General features: G+C 38.0%; 1 long non-coding RNA gene across 1 annotated transcript; it reads left to right on the forward strand.

Moving 5' to 3' along the window:
* On the forward strand, positions 7,961-8,530 carry LOC104790081. Its single transcript, XR_768623.1, has 2 exons — positions 7,961-8,117; positions 8,203-8,530. It is a non-coding gene; the product is annotated as an uncharacterized LOC104790081 (long non-coding RNA).

Raw genomic sequence — 8,759 nt, forward strand, 5'->3', positions numbered from 1 at the left:
TCTAACATGCAAGCAGTCAATAATATAGCAATCAGACGACATAACGGGATAGCGATTTAACTTCCAGCGTCATGGCTATACCATCGCGATGCTATATCAACAAACAATCACAACTGTAATGCAAGTACAACAACATAAAAATGCAATTATACCAAGTATAATTACCTAACCTCAATCAAATCTAACATGTAACAAATAAACAAATGGATCTAAAAGCAACATATGGCAAAAGTAAATTCTTCTTCATTTCTAGTTTGCATCAAACAATTAAACAACAAGCTGTTTAACATGCGTTCTTTGAACCACATGCAACACGCATAACCTGAACTCACCTTGGCCTAATATCGAAAGAACAACATTCTACCATTGACGCCTACGCAAGCTCTGATCCGACCAAACTTTCTCCAACGTGTTAAATGAAAGCTTGAACCGAAGCAAAACCCTTATAAATTTTTTTTAAAATTAAAATAAAACTAAGGGCGGAACTTACTTACCGAACTACCCGACTCAATCTCCTAGGGCCTAGGCTTACCAGGACGGTTTCAGTTGGTTTTTGGTGTGAGGAACAAATGAAGGGGGGGTTATTTATAGGTGAGGCTTGGGCATTGGGGAAGCATGAGGTGGCGGCGAGGCATGTCCGGGGGGCGAAACATGTCCAGACACTAATCTCCCTCTGGGCTGTGACACATGACATATAGGCTTGGTCAAGCTTATCAACAACCCTAACCTCGCTTTGAGATTATCCAGTGTCGTCCTTATCCACCAGTGACTTAGCAGCCTGCCTGCTAGCTATTCTTGGCGGATGGTATGGTACGGTTGTGGTCGCGTCTAGCCATGGACCAAAGACTTCACCACCGTACCAAATCCGATTTGCTCCGTTCAACTTCAAATTTTATTCGACCAAAACCTTTATATTTGTCCTTAAATACTTTCACTCAGCTTGAAAAAATTCATTCCACTTGATTTTGATTGATTCACCTTTGATAGCCCTCCTTCCGCCTTCTCGCAAAAATTTTAGGCCACGGGGAGGGGTTTTACATTGACGCCCCCTGCTTCGGCTAGAATCAGAAGGCCGACCGCAAGGTCACAGGGGAAAACCGGGAAATGGCCGCCTACCTCTTGGCAGAGTACCTCATCAAGAAGGAGGGCAGAGGAAAAGTGAGTCCGCACTCGATGAAGAACTTTTAAGAACGGCAGATGAACCTCGACGGCACGTCCCATGGTCTGTCTTTCTAGGCAGAAATCACAATGTCGGGCTAAATCGAGCTTGGAATTCGATTCTGGGACAAATGAGAGTGTAACATCCGTGAACCAAATTGGGAATTTTGGGATGAGTGTCGATCGACAACAGCTTTTCTGGTTCGACCAGATTGTTTTAATTCACGATTTTTGGGTTGGTTTAGTTTAATTGGGTTATCTAAACCGAATATATAAGTGGGGAAGCGACGAATTGAGGGTTTAAGGTGTGTTTTGTTGTCGTTTGCAGAAGAAAAGAGAGAGTTTGTGAGTTGAGAGGTTTTTGGGATTGTTCTTGGCTGTTTTGGTGAGATATGTGGCTGAGGAAGGGAGAGTTGTTGCTGGGAATGAAGGAGAAGCTTCTTAAGGTGTTGTTTCCACCGTTTCTCAATCAAACCTTCCTACAAAAGAGGTGAGTGTTTGACCATGGCTGATGTAAGCCTGAGTTCTCTTTTGTTATTGCTGTTCTTTGTTGTTCGTAGTGTTTTGCTTGCGTGGGTTGGTTGGTTTCATGTTTCCTTAGGTCCCTTAAGCGTTTGGGAGAGTTTGGGATGGATTGGAGGTGATTTGAAACGGATGTTCGACGTTCGTTTTCGTGCAGATCGTGTCTGCAAACGCGGTGTCTATCGACACCAGTTGGGGGTCGGTCGACACCATTGTTGTGACAGTGTCGGTCGACACCGACCTAGCGTCGGTCGACACCAGGCTTATCCGAGACTTGTTTTTCCGGGTTTGATGTGTTGTTTGTATTTGTTTGTTTGCTTTAACAAGAGAATCTCAGTTGCTTGTGTGTATAGCCTAGTAGATGGGAGTATGGCTTCACTGAGTGTTTATGAAAATACTCATGCATCTCAATTTGTGTTTGTGGTGCAGGTAAAGCCAAAGTGGAATCAAGGCGATGAGGAGGAGGACGATCTAGGGTCTCGGTTATTGTGTTATGGTTATGTTGTTGATGTTGGAACCTTGGATAGAGTTTTGCTAGGTTGTTGGATAGAATGGTTAGGAATGTGTTTGCATTGATGATATGTTGATTTGGTATTGTGGGTATGTTTCCGCTGTGTATAACGGTTGTTGTTGGTTTATTTTTGAATTGTGGTTGGAATGTTTTAATTAAGTAGTACATGATGCTTAATTATATATTATTATTATAACAAAAAAAAAAGTGGTCCGGTTGTTTCAGAGAGAATGTGCCTTGTGGCTCCCAGAATATTAGCGATGACCGGGAGAGACCCACAAATGAAAATCCGATCCGCAGGAATGCCAAGATCATCCAATGGCTTGCCAATCAAAGAAGGAATCTTGCAAGGAAGACGAGAAGAGGTGGAAACAGCTATGCCATAAGAAAAACGGCGTTGAAGCACAGCCAAATTAGCCATGTCAGAATTGGAAAAGGAGGAGCCTTAAGAACCTTGGCTCGGTGTTGGAGATGCCGTCAGAATCGGAGGAAGTAACTCGGTGAAGGTGGCTCGCAACAGAAGAATTGGACGAAGCAGATTGGGGAGAAGCCATGAAGGGAAGTTAAAAAAAATCGATAATAAAGACGAGGTGGGGGAGAAGGAAATACCTGATAAAACGAGAGCTGGAGTGAGGAAAATGAGGGGAGAAGGAGGTATTTATAGGAGCAGGAGACCTCTGAGGCGTCATCATTACGGATTTGAAAAGCAAGCAACGTTTGGGTTGCCGAACCTCCCGCGCTCACTACAACCACCCACGACGATCGAACAGCTTTACGTCGAAAACCGAGGAACCCACTCACAACCTTTCGTTTGCTTGATATTTGTCCACTCGAGACCTTTTAGTTGCCCAATATTTTTCCAAAAGACGTATACTTGCACAAAGACAAGAAGGTCATCGATACAGGAAACGACGAGAGCCGCTCAGGGTTTCCAAAACGATCGTAGGACGAGCCACGTATTTTAACAATGAAGAACAAGCTCTCCGCCTAAAGCTGCAAACTGAGGGTGGGGCGGATACTGTTGGGGGTTGGTTTTTTCTTCCATCATTAAGCACGGCCCATGAACCTATATAAAAGCCAAGGAGAAAGGATCATATTGTTAGAATATGTACAACGGTATTTTAGTCATTTTGGCGGACGAACCGACACAATATCCTATAAATACAGACTTATGACACCTGGAAAGGGGATGCAAAAAATGAGAGACGAAACAGTTATAGAAAACGACAGGAAATTGGCGACTGAGTCGTCGGCTTGTTAGCTTGTCCGTTTTCTTGTAAGCGTTCGCTTCTCATTGTGTTAACTCGTCATTTTGTACGAGCTCCGACTTATACTTAATAAAGAGAGTTTCGATTATTTTTCCCTTCAAACAAATCTCTAATTGTGACCGATGACAACATCAACAATTTCCCTCTAGTGTGTTAATTGGTTTGTTACATGCTTATATCACTACAAGAAAAACGGCAGAACACGTCACATTTTATACGCCGTTATGAAAACCGACTTTAAAATTAAAATTAGCGGTTATTTGCGTTGGTTCATAGCGTTAGTTGGTAAACTAACACCTGTATCGATCGACACCCTTACTGAATTTTTACAAATCCGTTCACGGGTCTTACATAGAGTCTTCACCAGAACACGTAAAATCTGAAAACTTCAGAAAAACTGTGCCCTAAACAGATTAAAAAAGCTTTAATAAATCACAAACCAACCGTGGAACACTATCTTCATCGCCTTCATTATTCCATGTGTATGTTAAACAAGATTCAACTTTTGAACCATCTTTAATATGTACCCGTTCTTTCCACATAGACATAAATCGAAAGAGACTTCACCTTATATTCTTTCTAGTCTTTGTGACTCCAGTGGACACATCTAAATTGATCTCATTCAGTTCTCATATAGAGTAAATCTTTACGTATGATTTGTTATCAAATGATCTTAATATCTCCTTGCAAATTTCCTTTGAAAAATTATGATTGAACTTATGATAATCACTGAGAAGAACATCTTCTCTTTTTTTTCATCCAAAACAAACTAATCAAATACTTTCAACCTTGATGATGCAGATCAAATCTCCTTGTCTCTTTTTTCATCAGCTCTAATTTATTTGTTTCGTCAGTGGCTATCTCCTGCAAATACTTTCAAGCTTGATGATACTTTCAACCGGTTGTAGAGAAGTTTGAGGATGTGTTCCAGTCATTGTAGGGATTACCACCTTCTCGGTATTACGATTGAACTAGAACCAGGGACGACACCGTTATCCAAGGCTCCTTACAGGATGGCTCCAACAGAGATGGCAGAGCTGAAGAAGCAGCTAGAGGATTTGTTGAGCAAGGGATTCATCCGTCCTAGTGTATCACCGTGGGGAGCGCCGGTGTTATTCGTTAAGAAGAAGGATGGGAGTTTCCGCTTGTGCATTGATTACAGGGGTCTCAACCGGGTCAATGTGAAGAACAAGTACCCTCTTCCGAGGATCGATGAGTTGCTGGATCAGCTGAGAGGTGCTACTTGGTTCTCCAAGGTAGATCTGGCATCGGGTTATCATCAGATCACGATAGATGAGGCAGATGTGGGGAAGACTGCTTTGAGGACGAGGTATGGGCATTATGAGTTTGTGGTGATGCCTTTCGGGTTGACTAACGCACCAGCTGCGTTTATGAGATTGATGAACAACATATTTCAGGAGTTTCTGGACGTGTCTGTCATCATTTTCATCGACGACATCCTGGTTTATTCTAAGAGTCCTGAAGAGCATGGAGTGCATTTGAGAGCAGTTCTGGAGAAGCTGCGTGAGCAGAAGTTGTTTGCTAAGTTGAGCAAGTGTAGTTTCTGGCAGTGGGAGATGGGTTTTCTGGGCCACATTGTGTCTGCAGATGGGGTTTCTATAGATCCGGAGAAGATTCAGGCTATTATGGATTGCCCTAGACCGTAGAATGCCACAGAGATCAGGAGTTTCCTTGGTTTGGCAGGTTACTACAGGAGGTTTGTACAGGGGTTTGCGGGCAGAGCACGTCCTATGACTAAGTTGACGGGGAATGATGTTCCTTTTGTCTGGTCACAGGAGTGTGAAGAGGGCTTTGCAAGCCTGAAGGAAATGTTGACTACTGCTCCGGTGTTGGCTTTGCCTGAGCAGGGGGAACCCTATGTGGTTTATACAGATGCATGCATAGTTGGTCTAGGGTGTGTGTTGATGCAGCATGGGAAGGTGATTGCCTATGCTTCGCGGCAGTTGCGGAAGCATGAGGACAACTATCCTACTCATGACTTGGAGATGGGTGTTGTAGTTTTTGCCCTGAAGATTTAGAGATCTTATCTTTATGGCGCAAAGGTACAGGTGTTTACAGATCATAAGAGCCTGAAGTATATATTCACTTAGCCCGAGCTGAACTTGAGGCAGAGGCGGTGGATGGATCTGGTGGCGGATTATGATCTGGAGATAGCCTACCATCCTGGTAAGGCTAACTTGGTTGCAGATGCTTTGGTCGGAAGCGGGCGGCTTCGGCTCAGGAGCAGGATATGGATTCTCTGGTAGGAGAGATCAGTGCGTTGAGCTTGTGTGCAGTTTCTCAGGAGCCGTTGGGTTTAGTTGCAGATGATAGAGCAGATTTGTTGAGCAGAGTGCGGTTGGCTCAGGAGAAGGATTTGGGGCTGGTTAATGCCTCAAAGGATGTTGATTCAGAGTATCAGGTTTCGGCTAATGGTCTATTCTGGTGCATGGGCGGACCTGTGTGCCTAAGGATGAGGAGTTGAGGCAGGAGATTCTGAGAGAGGCTCATGCGAGCATGTTCTCTATTCATCTAGGAGCGACTAAGATGTACCGTGATCTCAAGAGGTACTAAGGACGTGGTTAGTTTGGTTGCGAGGTGCGATTCGTGTCAGCTAGTGAAGGCTGAGCATCAGGTACCATGTGATTTACTGAAGAGTCTTCCCATTCTAGAGTGCAAGTGGGATATGATTACTATGGACTTCGTGGTGGGTTTGTCAGTATCCAAATTAAACTGTTAAATTTGGATACCTTATAAATCAAGCTTCCTGCTCATTTGTACTCAAAACATATTAGTCATATATTTATAGTGATTATCAACCATATTCCAAAATATTTAGTCGATGTGGGATATACAATACACTTTTTCTGTAAATTAGTTTACAAATTTACATATATATAATTTCTGTGTTTTTTATTCTTTCTATCTATACTAATCATAATTAATTACTATAATTTCGTTAAGAAAATATTGAAAATCTAAAGTAAATGATGATTTGTTTTTATTTAATTGTATTAAGTTGATTTGTTGTTTTTGTAAACATCTCACAATATAAAAACAAATCAAATTAGTTTACATATATATACAATTTCGTATTTAATCTATTGATTATTTTGGAAGCAACAAAGTCACAATTGATAAGTATTAAAAATTTCTCATTATTATTAACATTTGTGATAATTATATGGATTAATTATAGTAGTAGTTAATATTTGATATTACTCAAGCCATTAAATACTCTAATACCATTTTCCTTTTTTATAGGGATTATACCTCTGTTTGGTTGTGTGTTTAACTATTCTTGAATCAAATAATATACAAGATCCGAAAAATATTAATCTAGAGAACAAACAGATCCGTAAATTTTTTTCTTCTATTTTCGGGTTAGAGAGGATCCGCGTCCCGACCCGGTTAGTTTTAAGTGATCGACCCAAGGGTATAATGGTCATTTAGATAAATCGAAACTATATGTTAATTTAATGAAATTAAATGATTCTCTAATCATTTTTAATGAAAAACGTATCAAAACAAAGTCATGGTCCAATTTGAGTATAGTGAGTACTTCAACTTTAATAGAATAGATGCAATTTAACAACGGATCAGAGCATGTAAAAAAAATTATCTCAACAATATTATACTTTTTATTATTAAATATTTAAGTAGTAATGATTCCCACTATATAACCCATCTTGAAGTACACTAACGAATTCTTTATTTTTAAAATTTGAACTATGCAACATGTATAAATAAATTTAATATTATTAAATTTATACAAAATAAAAATGATCTAATAATAACTTTTATGCCATACTGAAAATATAGGATTAATTAATCATTGAAAATTATTTTTCAAATAAATTTTAATACAATTTTTTTAATTAAAAATAATATTGTTTATGTTACGCAGGAATCACACAATGACAATGTATAAACAATTACAAATAATATTTATTTAATTGCATAATTTTATTTTGGCAATTTAATTGATCATTACTTTATATATATTCATAATTTTTAAAAAATCCCAAACTTAATTTCTTACACAATATTTTAATGTCTTTATTTTTAAACATTAATACAATTTACACATTATTTGTATTCTTCTTTATCTTATCCAAATTCATGAGAATATTACAAATTTCTGTTTTTTCATATTTTATCATATTTCTATTACCATTTACTTTTTTATTCTATTGTTTTATCCAAATTCATTAGATTCATATATCTATATTAAATTCTCTTAGTATATATAAATTTGTTTTTTTAATCATTATAAGTTGAGGAAAGTCTTTGACAAATGTTACAATCTATTTAATATTAGATATACTTAAACATATGTTGTGACTAAATTAGTTTATGACATACATATATCACAATCTATTTAATATTAGATATCACACATGTCATGATCTGATTAATATCAAAATGGGGCATTTGATCAAATTTGATTATAAAATACCACTTTTATATGTTGCTAGGAGTACTTCCAACATTTTGATTATAATAAGATCATAACCCACACAAAATACATAAAAGAATTGTTAGTGAGAGCAAGAACAAGTAACGGAAAATGGATTTGCTGGTGATTTTGGTGCTATGCATCGTTCTTATAGTCTTGGTGGCTGTTGGTGTTTGCCTATGTTGCCTCTGTAAAAAGGGTACGTATATCTTATAACAAAGTCGTAATACCTACTTGATGATGTGTTAAGTGTAAATAAACTTATATTTTTCTTTAATAATTAGGTTCCAATAAGAAGAAGCCGGCCGACCCCAGTGGTGAGGTTTAGGAGAGTCCGAAGTGAGTAAAACATGAGATACTTTGATGATATTTGTAAATTTATTATTGGTTCAAATTTGTTTTTGATTTAAATTTTAAATCTATAACTTAATTATAATATATTGGAACTACTGATATTATATATTTGTGAGATACCATTAGAGTATCTAGACTAGTGTGGATGCTCTGACGGGAATTTGTATTTCCTTGAATAAGACATATTACAAAGTATAAGCGATAAGCATATGTATTGGCGAAAAGTCTATGATATATTGCTACAATGGTTTAAAATGTGTTTGGATAGTGAATAAATCTCACCAATTCTTTATTAATATAGTTTTTTTTTCTTTTACGGCGATTTCATTACTCAAATTCATCAAATATTACAACTTTGATTTCTTATGTAAAGAGTAACTGATCGAAAACAACCAGTAAAAAGTAAAAATCAAACGGTTTAGTTATAGTTGAACAATAAATCATTTGGTAAAAACAAGAAATCACTAGTTTTCTTCTATCTTCTTTA

This window comes from Camelina sativa, chromosome 6, assembly GCF_000633955.1.
Source record: "Camelina sativa cultivar DH55 chromosome 6, Cs, whole genome shotgun sequence".
Lineage (NCBI taxonomy): Eukaryota > Viridiplantae > Streptophyta > Magnoliopsida > Brassicales > Brassicaceae > Camelina > Camelina sativa.